General features: G+C 51.0%; 1 protein-coding gene across 2 annotated transcripts in view; it reads left to right on the top strand.

The window, feature by feature from the left end:
- The window catches only part of LOC140470119 (histone-lysine N-methyltransferase SETDB1-like), a 556,598-nt gene that overhangs the window by 15,866 nt on the left and 521,919 nt on the right, over positions 1-18,813 (top strand). The gene's annotated exons all lie outside the window — the stretch shown is intronic.

The following is an 18,813-nucleotide window of genomic DNA, read 5'->3' as shown; positions in this document are numbered from 1 at the left end:
CCACCCCGAACCCCTCGATTAGATTCCAGTCTGTAACTCCCTCCCGGGGTATCTGTTATTCTGTATATAACCCACCCCGAACCCCTCGATTAGATTCCAGTCTGTAACTCCCTCCCGGGGTATCTGTTATTCTGTATATAACCCACCCCGAACCCCTCGATTAGATTCCAGTCTGTAACTCCCTCCCGGGTATCTGTTATTCTGTATATAACCCACCCCGAACCCCTCGATTAGATTCCAGTCTGTAACTCCCTCCCCGGGTATCTGTTATTCTGTATATAACCCACCCCGAACCCCTCGATTAGATTCCAGTCTGTAACTCCCTCCCGGGGTATCTGTTATTCTGTATATAACCCATCCTGAATCCCTCGATTATATTCAAGTCTGTAACTCCCTCCCGGGTATCTGTTATTCTGTATATAACCCACCCCGAACCCCTCGATTAAATTCCAGTCTGTAACTCCCTCCCCGGTATCTGTTATTCTGTATATAACCCACCCCGAACCCCTCGATTAGATTCCAGTCTGTAACTCCCTCCCCGGTATCTGTTATTCTGTATATAACCCACCCCGAACCCCTCGATTAGATTCCAGTCTGTAACTCCCTCCCCGGTATCTGTTATTCTGTATATAACCCACCCCGAACCCCTCGATTAGATTTCAGTCTGTAACTCCCTCCTGGGTATCTGTTATTCTGTATATAACCCACCCCGAACCCCTCGATTAGATTCCAGTCTGTAACTCCCTCCCCGGTATCTGTTATTCTGTATATAACCCACCCCGAACCCCTCGATTAGATTCCAGTCTGTAACTCCCTCCCCGGTATCTGTTATTCTGTATATAACCCACCCCGAACCCCTCGATTAGATTTCAGTCTGTAACTCCCTCCTGGGTATCTGTTATTCTGTATATAACCCACCCCGAACCCCTCGATTAGATTCCAGTCTGTAACTCCCTCCCTGGTATCAGTTATTCTGTATGTAACCCACCCCGAACCCCTCGATTAGATTCCAGTCTGTAACTCCCTCCCCGGTATCTGTTATTCTGTATATAACCCACCCCGAACCCCTCGATTAGATTCCAGTCTGTAACTCCCTCTCGGGTATCTGTTATTCTGTATATAACCCACCCCGAACCCCTCGATTAGATTCCAGTCTGTAACTCCCTCCGGGGTATCTGTTATTCTGTATATAACCCACCCCGAACCCCTCGATTAGATTCCAGTCTGTAACTCCCTCCCGGGGTATCTGTTATTCTGTATATAACCCACCCCGAACCCCTCGATTAGATTCCAGTCTGTAACTCCCTCCCGGGTATCTGTTATTCTGTATATAACCCACCCCGAACCCCTCGATTAGATTCCAGTCTGTAACTCCCTCCCCGGGTATCTGTTATTCTGTATATAACCCACCCCGAACCCCTCGATTAGATTCCAGTCTGTAACTCCCTCCCGGGGTATCTGTTATTCTGTATATAACCCACCCTGAATCCCTCGATTATATTCAAGTCTGTAACTCCCTCCCGGGGTATCTGTTATTCTGTATATAACCCACCCCGAACCCCTCGATTAAATTCCAGTCTGTAACTCCCTCCCCGGTATCTGTTATTCTGTATATAACCCACCCCGAACCCCTCGATTAGATTCCAGTCTGTAACTCCCTCCCCGGTATCTGTTATTCTGTATATAACCCACCCCGAACCCCTCGATTAGATTCCAGTCTGTAACTCCCTCCCCGGTATCTGTTATTCTGTATATAACCCACCCCGAACCCCTCGATTAGATTCCAGTCTGTAACTCCCTCCCCGGTATCTGTTATTCTGTATATAACCCACCCCGAACCCCTCGATTAGATTCCAGTCTGTAACTCCCTCCCGGGTATCTGTTATTCTGTATATAACCCACCCCGAACCCCTCGATTAAATTCCAGTCTGTAACTCCCTCCCCGGTATCTGTTATTCTGTATATAACCCACCCCGAACCCCTCGATTAGATTCCAGTCTGTAACTCCCTCCCCGGTATCTGTTATTCTGTATATAACCCACCCCGAACCCCTCGATTAGATTCCAGTCTGTAACTCCCTCCCCGGTATCTGTTATTCTGTATATAACCCACCCCGAACCCCTCGATTAGATTCCAGTCTGTAACTCCCTCCCCGGTATCTGTTATTCTGTATATAACCCACCCCGAACCCCTCGATTAGATTCCAGTCTGTAACTCCATCCCGGGTATCTGTTATTCTGTATATAACCCACCCCGAACCCCTCGATTAGATTCCAGTCTGTAACTCCCTCCCCGGGTATCTGTTATTCTGTATATAACCCACCCCGAACCCCTCGATTAGATTCCAGTCTGTAACTCCCTCCCGGGTATCTGTTATTCTGTATATAACCCACCCCGAACCCCTCGATTAGATTCCAGTCTGTAACTCCCTCCCGGGGTATCTGTTATTCCGTATCTAACACCACCCTGAACCCCTCGATTAGATTCCAGTCTGGAATCCCTCTCATTGATCCAAGCTTTGGATTGTAACGTGTACCTGTTACGTGTAGACGTCGATTCTCCTGCTCCTCAGACGCTGCCTGACCTGCTGCGCCTTTCCAGCGCCGCACTTTTTAACTGTGGCCTCCAGCATCTGCAGCCCTCACTTTCTCCTTCACATTACCTCAGGCACATTACCAGCCGGGATTCGACACAGGGTCACATTAAGGGATAGGAAATACAGAGTGACCAAAAGCTTAGTCCAACGGGGCATCTTGAAGCAGAGAGAGCATTCAAAAGGTACAGCCCATCAACAGAGCAGCGATGGGAATATGGGACAGATCCCGCAACTCTCTGATTTTTGGACCAGCTTCAGCAGCAATTGAGTTGTACTCCGACATCATCGACTGCCTCAACTCCTGAAGAAGGGCTTATGCCCGAAACGTCGATTCTCCTTCTCCTTTGATGCTGCCTGACCTGCTGCGCTTTTCCAGCAACACATTTTTAAGCTCGGATCCCCAGCATCTGCAGTCCTCACTTTCTCCTCCCTCAACTCCTGGCCTCCATCCCAGGCGACCATTTGACCGTCAACCTTTCTGACTGGAAGGATGTGATGAATCTGGAGTGGGTTCAGAAGAGATTTAATAAGATGTTCCCATGAATGGAGGCTTAGGGTTATCAGGAGAGGCTGGGAGTTCTTTCACGAGAAGGTTGAGGGGCGCCCTTAAAGAAGTTTATGAAACCACGAGACCCATTAATAAAGTGTGCTCTCCCGAGTGCGAGGGATTTCAAAACGAGGGGGCACATTTTTAAGGTGAGAGGAGAACGATTTGAAATAGGGGCAATTTGTTTTTTACACAAATTAATTCATATGTGGAATGAGCTTCCTGCGGGCCCACTTGCGATGTTGGAAAGATGTTTGGATAAAGTACATGAATAGGAAATGTTTCAAGAGATATGGGTCACACACAGACAAGTGGGGGGTAAGGGTGGGCATGGACTGGTTGAACCGAAGGGTCTGTTTCCATGTTGTTTGACTCCATCAGCATCAGGAGGTGGACAGAGGAGTGGGTATAGAACCCGGACAGTGTGGAAACAGGCCATTCGGCCCCACCAGTCCACACCGACCCTCCAAAGAGAAACCCGCCCAGACCCATTCCCCAACATTTCCCCCCGTCTAATACATCTAACCTGCACATCCCTGGGCACCCCGGGAGAGTTTAGCACGGCCTATCCACTCTAACCTGCACATCCCTGGGGCACTATGGGACAATTTAGCATGGCCAATCCATCCTAACCTGCACATCCCTGGACACTATGGGACAATTTAGCATGACCAATCCACCCTAACCTGCACATCCCTGGGGCACCATGGGACAATTTAGCATGGCCAAACCACCCTAACCTGCACATCCCTGGGCACTATGGGACAATTTAGCATGGCCTATCCACCCTAACCTGCACATCCCTGGGCACTATGGGACAATTTAGCATGGCCAATCCACCCTAACCTGCACATCCCTGGGCACTATGGGACAATTTAGCATGACCAATCCACCCTAACCTGCACATCCCTGGGGCACTATGGGACAATTTAGCATGACCCATCCACCCTAACCTGCACATCCCTGGGGCACTATGGGACAATTTAGCATGGCCCATCCACCCTAACCTGCACATCCCTGGGCACTATGGGACAATTTAGCACAGCCTATCCACTCTAACCTGCACATCCCTGGGGCACTATGGGACAATTTAGCATGGCCCATCCACCCTAACCTGCACATCCCTGGGCACTATGGGACAATTTAGCACGGCCAATCCACCCTAACCTGCACATACCTGGGGCACTACGGGACAATTTAGCATGGCCAATCCACCCTAACCTGCACATCCCTGGGCACTACGGGACAATTTAGCATGGCCAATCCACCCTAACCTGCACATCCCTGGGGCACTATGGGACAATTTAGCATGGCCAATCCACCCTAACCTGCACATCCCTGGGCACTACGGGACAATTTAGCATGGCCAATCCACCCTAACCTGCACATCCCTGGGGCACTATGGGACAATTTAGCACGGCCGATCCACCCTAACCTGCACAGGGAGAATGTGCAAACTCCACACAGACACTCGCCTGAGGCTGAGATCAAACACTGCTCCCTGGCGCTGTGGGACAGCGGTGCTAACCACTGAGCCACCGCATTGCTGCTGCGTGTTGCTGAACAAAGAGACCTTGGAGTGCAGGTTCATAGCTCCTTGAAAGTGGAGTCGCAGGTCGATAGGATAGTGAAGAAGGTGTTTGGTATGCTTTCCTTTATTGGTCAGAGTATTGAGTACAGGAGTTGGGAGGTTATGTTGCAGCTGTACAGGACATTGGTTAGGCCACTGTTGGAATATTGCGTGCGATTCTGGTCTCCTTCCTATCGGAAGGATGTTGTGAAACATGAAAGGGTTCAGAAAAGATTGACAAGGATGTTGGAGGGTTTGAGCTACAGGGAGAGGCTGAACAGGCTGGGGCTGTTTTCCCTGGAGCGTCGGAGGCTGAGGGGGTGACCTTATAGAGGTTTATAAAATCATGAGGGGCATGGATAGTTAATAGACAAAATCAGTTCAGTTTCCCTCCAGTGTGGAAACAGACCCTTCAGCCCAACAAGTCCACACCGACCCTCCAAAGAGTAACCCACCCAGACCCATTTACCCCTGACTAATGCACCTAACACTATGGACATTTTAGCATGGCCAATTCACCACACAGACAGTCGCCTGAGGCTGGAATTGAACCTGGGTCCCTGGTGATCTTTTCCCTGGGGTGGGGGAGTCCAGAACAAGAGAGGCATAGGTTTAGGATGAGAGGGGAAAGGGACCTGAGGGGTGACATTTTCACCCAGAGGGTGCTGCGTGTATGGAATGAGCTGCCAGAGGATGTGGTGGAGGCTGGTACAATGACAGCATTTAAAAGGCATCTGGATGGGGACGTGGATAGGAAGGGTTTGGAGGGAGATGGGCCCAGTGCTGGCAGGCGGGACAAGATTGGGTTGGGATATCTGGGTCGGCATGGACGGGTTGGACCGAAGGGTCTGTTTCTGTGCTGTACATCTCTTTGACTCAAAATCGACGTTTTGGGAACTCTCCGCCAAGTTTGATCGAGAGTGCAGGAGCAGCACCGAGCGGACGTAAAAACGAGATGTCAAACCTGGTGAAGCGACCAAACAGGACGACGTGCATCCCCCGAAACAACAAGTGACAGACAGAGCGAAGTCATCCCACAGCAGACGGAGCGGGTCGGAGCTCTGCAGTCCTGCCCCAATCCAGTGGGGAACGGTGGTGGACCACTTAAACAATTCACTGGAGGAGTCGGCTCCACAAATACCCCCCCATCCTCAACGGTGGAAGTGCCCGGGCGCATCGGGGCAAACGATAAGGCCAAAGGTTTCGCAACAATCTTCAACCAGAAGTGGCGATCCACCTCGGCCTACTCCATTTTGGTTCCCCAGCATCACAGATCCCCCCGACATTCAGCCAATTCGGTTCCCTCGGTGTGATCGCAAGAAGATTTGAAAACCAAACTGGAGATCTCGAAATCTCGACGCCATTCTGACCCCACCAGTACTGAAGGCCTGTGCGTCAGAACTATCCTCCCACAAGGTGTTACCACACAACTGTACCAACTCAGCAAAGAGGAGAACTGGGCAGAAGTGGGTACTGCCGATGCTGGAGATTAGAGTGGGGATTGGAAAAGCCCAGCAGGTCAGGCAGCATCCGGGGAGCAGGAGAATCGACGTTTCGGCCAAAAGCCCCTTCGTCAGGAATGAGGCTGGGAGCCTCTGAGGTGGAGAGATAAATGGGAGGGGGTGGGGCTGGGGCAAAGGTGACTGAGAGTGCAATAGGTGGATGGAGGTGAAGGTGAGAGGTGGAAAACTGACCAGGGTATGTATGCTCCATAGATAGTAGGCCCAATCCAGTCAAGACAATGACCAACTCCATTGACCGACACGTGATCATCAGCCGTGGTGACGCAGGACATCATGTTAAAACAATTATGTTATTGAGAGGAACAAAGTGCAACAGGTATACGTTACAATCCAAAGCTTGGATCAATGAGAGGTAGTTACAGACATGAATCTAATCGAGGGGTTCGGGGTGGGTTACATACAGACTAACAGATACCCGGGAGGAAGTTACAGACTGGAATCTAATCGAGGGGTTCGGGGTGGGTTACATACAGACTAACAGATACCCGGGAGGGAGTTACAGACTGGAATCTAATCGAGGGGTTCGGGGTGGGTTATATACAGAATAATAGATACCCGGGAGGGAGTTACAGACTGGAATCTAATCGAGGGGTTCGGGGTGGGTTATATACAGAATAACAGATACCCCGGGGAGGGAGTTACAGACTGGAATCTAATCGAGGGGTTCGGGGTGGGGTATATACAGAATAACAGATACCCCGGGGAGGGAGTTACAGACTGGAATCTAATCGAGGGGTTCGGGGTGGGGTATATACAGAATAACAGATACCCGGGAGGGAGTTACAGACCGGAATCTAATCGAGGGGTTCGGGGTGGGTTATATACAGAATAACAGATACCCTGGAGGGAGTTACAGACTGGAATCTAATCGAGGGGTTCGGGGTGGGGGTTATATTCACAATAACAGATACCCGGGAGGGAGGTACAGACTGGAATCTCACCGAGGGGTTCGAGGTGGGTTATATACAGAATAACAGATACCCCGGGGAGGGAGTTACAGACTGGAATCTAATCGAGGGGTTCGGGGTGGGTTATATACAGAATAACAGATACCCCGGGGAGGGAGTTACAGACTGGAATCTAATCGAGGGGTTCGGGGTGGGTTATATACAGAATAACAGATACCCGGGAGGGAGTTACAGACTGGAATCTAATCGAGGGGTTCGGGGTGGGTTATATACAGAATAACAGATACCCCGGAGGGAGTTACAGACTGGAATCTAATCGAGGGGTTCGGGGTGGGTTATATACAGAATAACAGATACCCGGGAGGGAGTTACAGACTGGAATCTAATAGAGGGGTTCGGGGTGGGTTATATACAGAATAACAGATACCCCGGGAAGGAGTTACAGACTGGAATCTAATCGAGGGGTTCATGGTAATTGATTGAAAGTCTGAACGATTTGGATAGGGCATTGATTGGAAGCAGGGGTTCTGTGTGAATTACAGTTGAGGCCATGAGTGTCCGCAGGGCCCTGGATGTTCTGTGCCTCCAGCCACTGTGCTGCCTGTTCCTGCTGCATGATTGAAAGGTCTGGCATGGTCTGAGTGGAAGGTGAGTGACAGAGACAGATTTCTGGGTCACATGGCCAACCAGAGGGGCCACAGGGAAACAGGCAGGCTCCGAGCAGAGGGCTTTAGGGAACATCTCCGGGACACCCGCACCAATCAACCACACTGTCCCCTGGCCCAACATTTCAACTCCCCCTCCCACTCTGCCGAGGACATGGAGGTCCTGGGCCTCCTTCACCGCCGCTCCCTCACCACCACACGCCTGGAGGAAGAACGCCTCATCTTCCGCCTCGGAACACTTCAACCCCAGGGCATCAATGTGGACTTCAACAGCTTCCTCATTTCCCCTTCCCCCACCTCACCCTAGTTCCAAACTTCCAGCTCAGTAACTGTCCCCATAACTTGTCCGGACTTGTCCTACCTGCCTATCTCCTTTTCCACCTATCCACTCCACCCTCTCCTCCCTGACCTATCACCTTCATCCCCTCCCCCACTCACCCATTGTACTCAATGCTACTCTCTCCCCACCCCCACCCTCCTCGAGCTTATCTCTCCACGCTTCAGGCTCACTGCCTTTATTCCTGATGAAGGGCTTTTGCCCGAAACGTCGATTTCGCTGCTCGTTGGATGCTGCCTGAACTGCTGTGCTCTTCCAGCACCACTAATCCAGAATCTGGTTTCCAGCATCTGCAGTCATTGTTTTTACCTAAACGGGGAAGCAGTTCAGTGTGGGATTACAGTGTGGGGGTTGGTCATTCATCCCATCAAGACCGCACACATGGCTCACCCACCCTAACCTTCACATCCCTGGGCACTATGGGACAATTTAGCACGGCCAATCCACCCTAACCTGCACATCCCTGGGGCACTATGGGACAATTTAGCATGACCAACCCACCCTAATCTGTACATCCCTGGGGCACTATGGGACAATTTAGCATGACCAACCCACCCTAACCTGTACATCCCTGGGGCACTATGGGACAATTTAGCATGGCCAATCCACCCTAACCTGCACATCCCTGGGGCACTATGGGACAATTTAGCATGGCCAATCCACCCTAACCTGCACATCCCTGGGGCACTATGGGATAATTTAGCATGGCCAATCCACCCTAACCTGCACATCCCTGGGGCACTATGGGATAATTTAGCATGGCCAATCCACCCTAACCTGTACATCTTTGGATTGTGGGAGGAAACCGGAGCACCCGGAGGAAACCCACGCAGACACGGGGCGAGAATGTACAATCTCCACACAGACAGACGCCTGAGGCTGGAATCGAACCCGGGTCCCTGGCACCAAGAGGGAGCAGTGCTAGCCACTGAGCCACCGTGCCTTCTCATATTCCATTACGGACCGACTTGAACGCGCAACATTGTGCCTTTTAAACCAGAAGAGCAGTTCAGAGTGTTTTCTGTTGTATTTTATTGTTTTGTCATCGGAAATGGATGAGGCCTGGCATTTGCCCACCCCGTCCCTAATTGCCCCTTGATCTGAGCGTTCTGTTTGGTCCGTTTCACAGAGAAGTTCAGAGTCAACACCATCGCTGTGTGTCGGGTCTGGGACCATGTGTAGGCCCAGACCAAGGGAAGGGCAGCAGATCTCCTGCACTCCCCCCCCTCCCCCCCCCCCCCCCACCCCATGAGTGTCCCCCGCCAAGGAGGGGTATTTACCACAATCAATGAGGGTCATCACGGTCACCATCCCTGAGATTAGCTTCCGATTCCAGATTCGACACATCCACTCTAAATTCCATCGGGGGCTATGATGGGATTGGTTCCCATGACCACCAGAGTATTAGCCTGGATCTGTGGGATTGCTGACCCACTGATGTTTCCATGACACCACCTTCACCTTCTGATGTTGTACATGGGCAAAGGGGTGGCATGTTGTGGTCGGACTGGATTGTTGGGCGAGCACAGACGCGATGAAGTGAGTGGCCTCTTCCACAGTGCACAGGCTGAAGTGACACGTACACCTCAGTAAGGCAAGTGTCATCACTATCAGCACCACCGGTGATGAAGTGAATCTCGGAGCCATTGCACTCTCTCCCTCTCTCTCTCACACACCCACACACACACACACCCACACACGCTCAGTCTCTCTCTCTCACACACACACACACACCCCCACACACACACACACCCACGCTCAGTCTCTCTCTCTCTCACACACACCCACACACACACCCACACACACACGCTCAGTCTCTCTCTCTCTCACACACACACACACTCAGTCTCTCTCTCTCACACACACACACACACCCACGCTCAGTCTCTCTCTCTCACACACACCCCCACACACACACACGCTCAGTCTCTCTCTCACACACCCACACGCGCTCAGTCTCTCTCTCTCACACACACACACCCACACGCGCTCAGTCTCTCTCTCTCACACACACACACACCCACACGCGCTCAGTCTCTCTCTCTCACAAACACACACACACGCTCAGTCTCTCTCTCACACACACACACACGCTCAGTCTCTCACACACACACACTCGCTCAGTCTCTCTCTCACACACACACACACGCTCAGTCTCTCTCTCACACACACACACACACTCGCTCAGTCTCTCTCTCACACACACACTCACTCAGTTTCTCTCTCTCTCACACACACACACTCATTAAATTTCTCTCTCTCTCTCACACACACACACACACACATGCTCAGTCTCTCTCTCACACACACACGCTCAGTCTCTCACACACACACACTCGCTCAGTCTCTCTCTCACACACACTCACTCAGTTTCTCTCTCTCACACACACACACACGCTCAGTCTCTCTCTCACACACACACACGCTCAGTCTCTCTCTCTCTCTCACACACACACACACACACACACTCACTCACTTTCTCTCTCTCACACACACACATACGGTCACACGCACACACTTAGCAACTCACCCAAGCACATGCTCACTCAGTCACACAGTGACTGTCCCGTAGTGTCCAGCGATGTGCTGGATGTCTTGAAATGCATAAAAGTGGATAAATCCCCAGGACCTGATCAGGTGTACCCCAGAACTCTGTGGGAAGCTAGAGAAGTGATTGTTGGGCCTCTTACTGAGATATTTGTATCATCGATAGTACAGGTGAGGTGCAGGAAAACTGGAGGTTGGCAAACGTGGTGCCACTGTTTAAGAAGGGAGGGTAAGGACAAGCCAAGGAACTATAGACCAGTGAGCCTGATGTCGGTGGTGGGCAAGTTATTGGAGGGACTCCTGAGGGACAGGGTGTACATGTATTTGGAAAAGCAAGGACTGATTAGGGATAGTCAACATGGCTTTATGTGTGGGAAATCATGTCTCACAAACTTGATTGAGGTGTTTGAAGAAGTAACAAAGAGGATTGATGAGGGCAGAGCAGTAGATGTGATCTATATGGACTTCAGTAAGGCGTTCGACAAGGTTCCCCATGGGAGACTGATTAACAAGGTTAGATCTCATGGAATACAGGGAGAACTAACCATTTGGATACAGAACTGGCTCAAAGGTAGAAGACAGAGGGTGGTGGTGGAGGGTTGTTTTTCAGACTGGAGGCCTGTGACCAGTGGAGTGCCACAAGGATCGGTGCTGGGCCCTCTACTTTTCATCATTTATATCAATGATTTGGATGTGAGCATAAGAGGTACAGTTAGTAAGTTTGCAGATGACACCAAAATTGGAGGTGTAGTGGACAGCGAAGAGGGTTACCTCAGATTACAACAGGATCTTGACCAGATGGGCCAATGGGCTGAGAAGTGGCAGATGGAGTTTAATTCAGATAAATGTGAGGTGCTGCATTTTGGGAAAGCAAATCTTAGCAGGATTTATACACTTAATGGTAAGGTATTAGGGAGAGTTGCTAAACAAAGGGACCTTGGAGTGCAGGTTCATAGCTCATTGAAAGTGGAGTCGCAGGTAGATAGGATAGTGAAGAAGGTGTTTGGTATGCTTTCCTTTATTGGTCAGAGTATTGAGTACAGGAGTTGGGAGGTCATGTTGAGACTGTACAGGACATTGGTTCGGCCACTGTTGGAATATTGTGTGCAATTCTGGTCTCCTTCCCATCGGAAAGATGTTGTGAAACTTGAAAGGTGTTTACAAAGATGTTGCCAGGGTTGGAGGGTTTGAGCTCCAGGGAGAGGCTGAACAGGCTGGGGCTGTTTTCCCTGGAGCGTCGGAGGCTGAGGGGTGACCTTATAGAGGTTTATAAAATCATGAGGGGCATGGATAGGGTTAATAGACAAGGTATTTTCCCTGGGGTGGGGGATTCCAGAACTAGAGGGTCTAGGTTTAGGGTGAGAGGGGAAAGATATAAAAGAGACCTAAGGGGCAACACTTTCACCCAGAGGGTGGTGCGTGTATGGAATGAGCTGCCAGAGGAAGTGGTGGGGGCTGGTACAATTGCAACATTTATAGAGTCATAGGGATGTACAGCACGGAAACAGACCCTTCAGTCCAACCCGTCCATGCCGACCCAGATATCCCAACCCAATCTAGTCCCACCTGCCAGCACCCGGCCCATATCCCTCCAAACCCTTCCTATTCATATACCCATCCAGATGCCTTTTAAATGCTGTCATTGTACCAGCCTCCATCACTTCCTCTGGCAGCTCATTCCATATACGTACCACCCTCTGTGTGAAAATGTCATCCCTCAGGTCCCTTTCCCCTCTCACCCTAAACCTATTCCCCTCTAGTTCTGGACTCCCCCACCCCAGGGAAAAGACCTTGTCTATTTACCCTATCCATGCCCCTCATGATTTTATAAACCTCTATAGGTCACCCCTCAGCCTCTGACGCTCCAGGGAAAACAGCCCCAGCCTGTTCAGCCTCTCCCTGTAGCTCAGATCCTCCAACCCTGGTAACATCCTTGTAAATCTTTTCTGAACCCTTTCAAGTTTCACAACATCTTTCTGATAGGAAGGAGACCAGAATTGCATGCAATATTCAAACAGTGGCCTAACCAACGTCCTGTACGGCTGCAACATAACCTCCCAACTCCTGTACTCAATACTCTGACCAATAAAGGAAAGCATACCAAACACCTTGTTCACTATCCTATCTACCTGTGACTCCACTTTCAAGGAGCTATGAACCTGCACTCCAAGGTCTCTTTGTTCAGCAACCCTCCCTAGGACCTTCCCATTAAGTGTATAAGTCCTGCTAAGATTTGCTTTCCCAAAATGCAGCACCTCACATTTATCTGAATTAAACTCCATCTGCCACTTCTCAGCCCATTGGCCCATCTGGTCAAGATCCTGTTGTAATCTGAGGTAACCCTCTTCGCTGTCCACTACCCCTCCAATTTTGGGGTCATCTGCAAACTTACTAACTGTACCTCTTATGCTCGCTGTGGTCACGAAGAGGAAGGGTTTGGAAGGAGGTGGGCCGGGTGCTGGCAGGTGGGACTAGATTAGCTTGGGATACCTGGTTGGCATGGCCAAGTCGGGCTGAAGGGTCTGTTTCCCGTGCTGTACATCTCTCTGACCCTATGGATGGGGACATGAAGAGGAAGAGTCTCGAGGGACATGGGCCCAAGTGCTGGCAAACGGGACGAGATTACGTTAGGATATCTGGGTCGGCCTGGATGAGTTGGGCCGAAGGGTCCGTACATCTGTATGAAGAGGAAGGGTTGAGAGGGATAAGGGCCAAATGGGACTAGAATAATTTAGAATATGGATCGAAGGGTCTGTTTCTGTGATGTACACCTCGATGACTCTCTTTCTCTCTCTCTCTCTCTCCCTCCACAGATCTGCTGAGTTTCTCCAACACTGTGTGTGTGTGTGTGTGTCTATGGCTGTGTAACAGCTTACTGGAGTCCAGAGAGGGCGCTGGCTTTAACACTGGGGCCTGTCTCTCTCTCTCTCCTCTGATTCTCTCGCGTCAGTTTCTGTGTTTTTCGAGGCTGGGAGTTTTAATCGTATCTAGAGGAAGCAGGCCGTAGTGCAAAGGGAGGAGAGAGAGAGAGAGAGAGAGAGGGGAGAAAAAAAACATCAAGAAAAGCCGGACCTGCAAACACTGGGAAGAAACAAAAAAAAAACTACTTTGAGGGAAGGAGAGAGAGATTGAGCAAAAAAAAAAACAACCAGTGTGTCCTTCCTAAACAGGAACAATTCTCTTTCAACCTCCCTCCCTCCAATAACACCCAGCTCCTGAAATCTCTCTCTCTTTCCTTTCTCTGCCCCCCCTCCAAAAAAAACCTTCAATCTATTCCAGAGCTAAGAGATTATATAAATCAGAAAAGGTAGGTGTATGTTTTTTTTCTCTCTCTCTCTGTGTCGTTGTCTTGTTAATTGTCCCCTTGTGTACAGTTTTTGTCGGGGGTGGGGGAGAAACACTCCTTGTCCGGCCTCAGAAAGGAGATTGAGGTTGAGGGGGGGGGGAAATGGAAACGAGCGTGTGGAAACATCTTCGCTTCTTTGCTGTGTGTGTTTGGGGGCGTTAGTGGGTGAGACAATGTTACAGCTCTCCCCAAGAGGAGTGAGTGAAACCCAATTCCTCTCTGGATACATTCCGCACCCAAATGTTGTCCGTGCATTTGTCAGGTTCCTTGAAAAGTTAGCGACCTTGTCGTTGTGGGAAATACTCTGAAGAGTTGCCCTCCCCCTGAGAATAGAGAGAGGTTTTTAACACTTGCAGGCCTTTTGTCAGCAGAGAGTTTGTTGTTGGGGGGGGGGAGGGAAGAGAACCAGCAACTCTGAGAATTGGAGGTTCCATTTTTGGATCAGTTTCAGGTCAATTGCCACCCCCCGATCTGTTCAGATTAGAGTTTGTTTTTCACTGATTCCCACCAGCATTCCTCTCCCCCCCCCCAAAGAACGGTTTGAATTGACTTCCTGGATTGTGAGTGTGCTGAGTCAGGAGGTCGGTGCCTCTCAGCTCAAAGTGCTGAGTTATGTTGCGGCCAGGGCACAGAGTGAAGGGGGAGCCACAGTGGCTCTGGGAGAGGCTGAGGGAGGTGTCTCTGACAGTCTGGAGACACCGTCTGACAGACTGACTCACTCTCACACACACACAGTCTCACTCTCACACACTCTCATACACACACAGTCTCACTCTCACACACTCTCATACACACACAGTCTCACTCACTTTCTCACACTCACTCTCACACACACACAGTCTCGCTCTCACAGTCTCTCTCACTCTCACACTCTCACTCTCTTGTGTCTCAGTCTCTCACCACACTCACTCGCACTCGCACTCTCTCTCCCGCACTCTCTCTCCCGCACTCTCTCACTCGCACACTCTTACTCGCTCTCTCGCACACTCACACTGTCACTCTCACTCGCACTCTCATGCACTCTCTCACTCGCACTCGCACACTCTCGCACTCGCACACTCTCGCACTCGCACACTCTCGCACTCGCACACTCTCGCACTCGCACACTCTCGCACTCCCTCTCTCGCACTCCCTCTCTCGCACTCCCTCTCTCGCACTCTCACTCGCTCTCTCATACACACTCGCTCTCATTCACACACTCTCTCTCTCGCACACTGTCTCTCTCTCTCGCACACTCTCTCTCGTACACTGTCTCTCTCTCTCGCACACTGTCTCTCTCTCTCTCGCACACTGTCTCTCTCTCTCGCACACTGTCTCTCTCTCTCTCGCACACTGTCTCTCTCTCTCTCGCACACTGTCTCTCTCTCTCGCACACTGTCTCTCTCTCTCGCACACTCTCTCTCGTACACTGTCTCTTTCTCTCGTACACTGTCTCTCTCTCTCGTACACTGTCTCTCTCTCTCGCACACTGTCTCTCTCTCTCGCACACTGTCTCTCTCTCTCGCACACTGTCTCTCTCTCTCGCACACTGTCTCTCTCTCTCGCACACTGTCTCTCTCTCTCGCATACTGTCTCTCTCTCTCGCACACTGTCTCTCTCTCGCACACTGTCTCTCTCTCTCGCACACTGTCTCTCTCTCTCGCACACTGTCTCTCTCTCTCGCACACTGTCCTCTCTCTCGCACACTGTCTCTCTCTCTCGCACACTGTCTCTCTCTCTCTATCACTCTCTATCACTCTCATACACTCTCTCACATTCTCAATCTCACACACTCTCACTTTCACACTCTCACACAGTCTCTCTCTCACTCACACTCACACTCTCTCTCACACTCTCTCACACTCTCTCTCACACTCTCTCTCACACTCTCTCTCACACTCTCTCTCACACTCTCTCTCACACTCTCTCTCACACACTGTCTCACTCTCTTACACTCTCATACACTCACACACTCAATCACACACACTCTCTCACACACACACCGTCTCACTCTCACACACTCATACACCCTCTCTCACACACACCGTCTCACTCTCACACACTCTCACATACACACTCACTCTCTCACTCACACACACTCATACACACACACTCTCACTCTCAACACTGTTTCACTCTCATACACACAGTCTCATACTCACATTCTCATACACTCACTCACTCACTCACACACACAGTCTCACTCACACAATCGCTCTCACACTCTCATACACACACACTATCTCACTCTCACATTCTCATACATGCACACACACTCACACACACACACTCTCTCGCACACATGCTCTCTCACTCACACACACACTCACACACACTCACACTCACACACACTCTCTCACACACTGTCTCACTCTCATACATACATTCTCTCTCTCACACACTGTCTCACTCACACACTCATTCACACTCACTTTCTCACACACACTGTCTCACTCTCTCACTGCCTCAATCTCATACACATACAGTCTCACTCTCACACTCTCATACACACACACTGTCTCACTCTCACACTGTCTCACTCTCATACACACACTGTCTCACTCTCATTCACACACACTGTCTCATACTCTCACACTCTCATGCACTCACTCACGCACACTGTCTCACTCTCACACTCACTCTTACATTCTCATACAAGCACACACTCTCACACACACAGTCTCACTCTCAGACACTCATACACACTGTCTCACTCTCTCTCACTCTCATACACTCTCTCACACTCACACACTGTCTCACTCTCACACTCTCATACAGACACATTCTCTCACACACATTGTCTCTCACTTTCTCATACACACTCACACTGTCTCACTCTCACACTCATACAAACACTCTCTCACACACTGTCTCACTCTCATTCACACACAGTCTCATACTCACACTCACATACACACTCACACACACTGTCTCACTCATATTCTCATACACACACACACTCACTCACTCTCTCTCACACACGCAGTCTCACTCTCATACACACACTCTCATACACACTCATATGCGCACACACTGTCTCACTCTCTCACACTCACACTCTCACACTCAGTCTCTCACACACACTCACTCTCTCTCACACAGTCTCTCACGCAGTCTCTCTCTCTCACACACACACACACACACTTGATCTCTCACATTCGCGCGCTCTCACTAACTCGCTCACTCACTCGCTCTCACACTCACGTACACTCGCACTCACACGCACTCATACTCACACACGCAGTCACTCTTGCTCTCACACACTCGCTCTCCTACACAATTGCTCACTCACTGTCATTCACACACAGTCATTCATGCACACACACACTCGCGCGCACACACACGCACTCTCACTCTCACTCATGCACACAAGCACACTCATGTTCTCGCACGCTCTTTCATTCACACTCACTCCCTTTCTCTCTTACTCTTTCACACACACACTGTCACACAGTCGCGTGCACTCTCTCACTTTCTCACACACACACACTCACTCTCACACTCTCCCACGTGTGCGCGCGCACTCACACACACACTCAGACTCGCTCTCTCGCGCACGCTCGCGCACTCGCACTCTCACACACTTCCACTCTTTCATGCACACCAATGCTCACACCTGCACACTCTCTCTCTCTCTCACTCACGCACGCTCTCACTCTCTCACACATCACCATTCTCTCACGCACACTCTCACACACTCTCACACTTTTACTCATTCTCTCTGTCACAGACACAGTCACTCTCACACACACTCGTTCTCTCACGCTCGCTCACCGACTTTATCTCTCACGCGCGCTCTCACACTCAACACCTGCGCATGCTCTCACACGCAGTCTCTCTCTTGCACTCACGCACTCTCGTGCATACACTCACTCAGGCTCGCTCTCACACGCGCACACTCTCGCGCGCACTCGCACTCAAACACTCTCTCGCGCGTGCACACTCACTCTCACTCATGCTCTCACTCTCGTGCACTCTGTCACACGCACTCTGTCTCACTCGCTCTCAGACACACACTTGCTCACACTCACGCACACAGACACACTCTTTCTCACACACAGGCACAGCACTCTCTCTCTCTCTCTCTCTCTCTCTCTCTCTCCGCGTCTCTCTCTCTCTCTCTGCGCGTCTCTCTCTCTCTCTCTGCGCACCTCTCTCTCTCTCGCGCTCTCTCCGCGCGCCTCCCTCTCTCTCGCGCTCTCTCCGCGCGCCTCTCTCTCTCTCTCTCTCTCCACATGCCTCTCTCTCTCTCTCTGCGCGCCTCTCTCTCTCTCTCTGCCTCTCCGCGCACCTCTCTCTCTCTCTGCGCGCCTCCCTCTCTCTCTGCGCGTCTCTCTCTCTCTCTCTCTCTGCGCGCCTCTCTCTCTCTCTCTCTCTCTACGCGCCTCTCTCTCTCTCTCTACGCGCCTCTCTCTCTCTCTCTCTGCGCGCCCTCTCTCTCTCTCTACGCGCCTCTCTCTCTCTCTCTACGCGCCTCTCTCTCTCTCTCTACGCGCCTCTCTCTCTCTCTGCGCGCCTCTCTCTCTCTCCGCGCGCCTCTCTCTCTCTCTCTCTGCGCGCCTCCCTCTCTCTCTGCGCGCCTCTCTCCTCTCTCTGCGTGCCTCTCTCTCTCTCTGCGCGCCTCTCTCTCTCTCTCTCTGCGCGCCTCTCTCTCTCTCTCTCTGCGCGCCTCTCTCTCTCTCTGCGCGCCTCTCTCTCTCTCTCTCTGCGCGTCTCTCTCTCTCTCTGCGCGCCTCCCTCTCTCTCTCTCCGTGCGCCTCTCTCTGTCTCTCCCTCTCCACGCGCCTCTCTCTCT

This window comes from Chiloscyllium punctatum, chromosome 50 (genome assembly GCF_047496795.1).
Source record: "Chiloscyllium punctatum isolate Juve2018m chromosome 50, sChiPun1.3, whole genome shotgun sequence".
Lineage (NCBI taxonomy): Eukaryota > Metazoa > Chordata > Chondrichthyes > Orectolobiformes > Hemiscylliidae > Chiloscyllium > Chiloscyllium punctatum.
The sequence above is the reverse complement of the archived record's forward strand: the minus strand, read 5'-3'. Positions and strand labels throughout refer to the sequence as shown.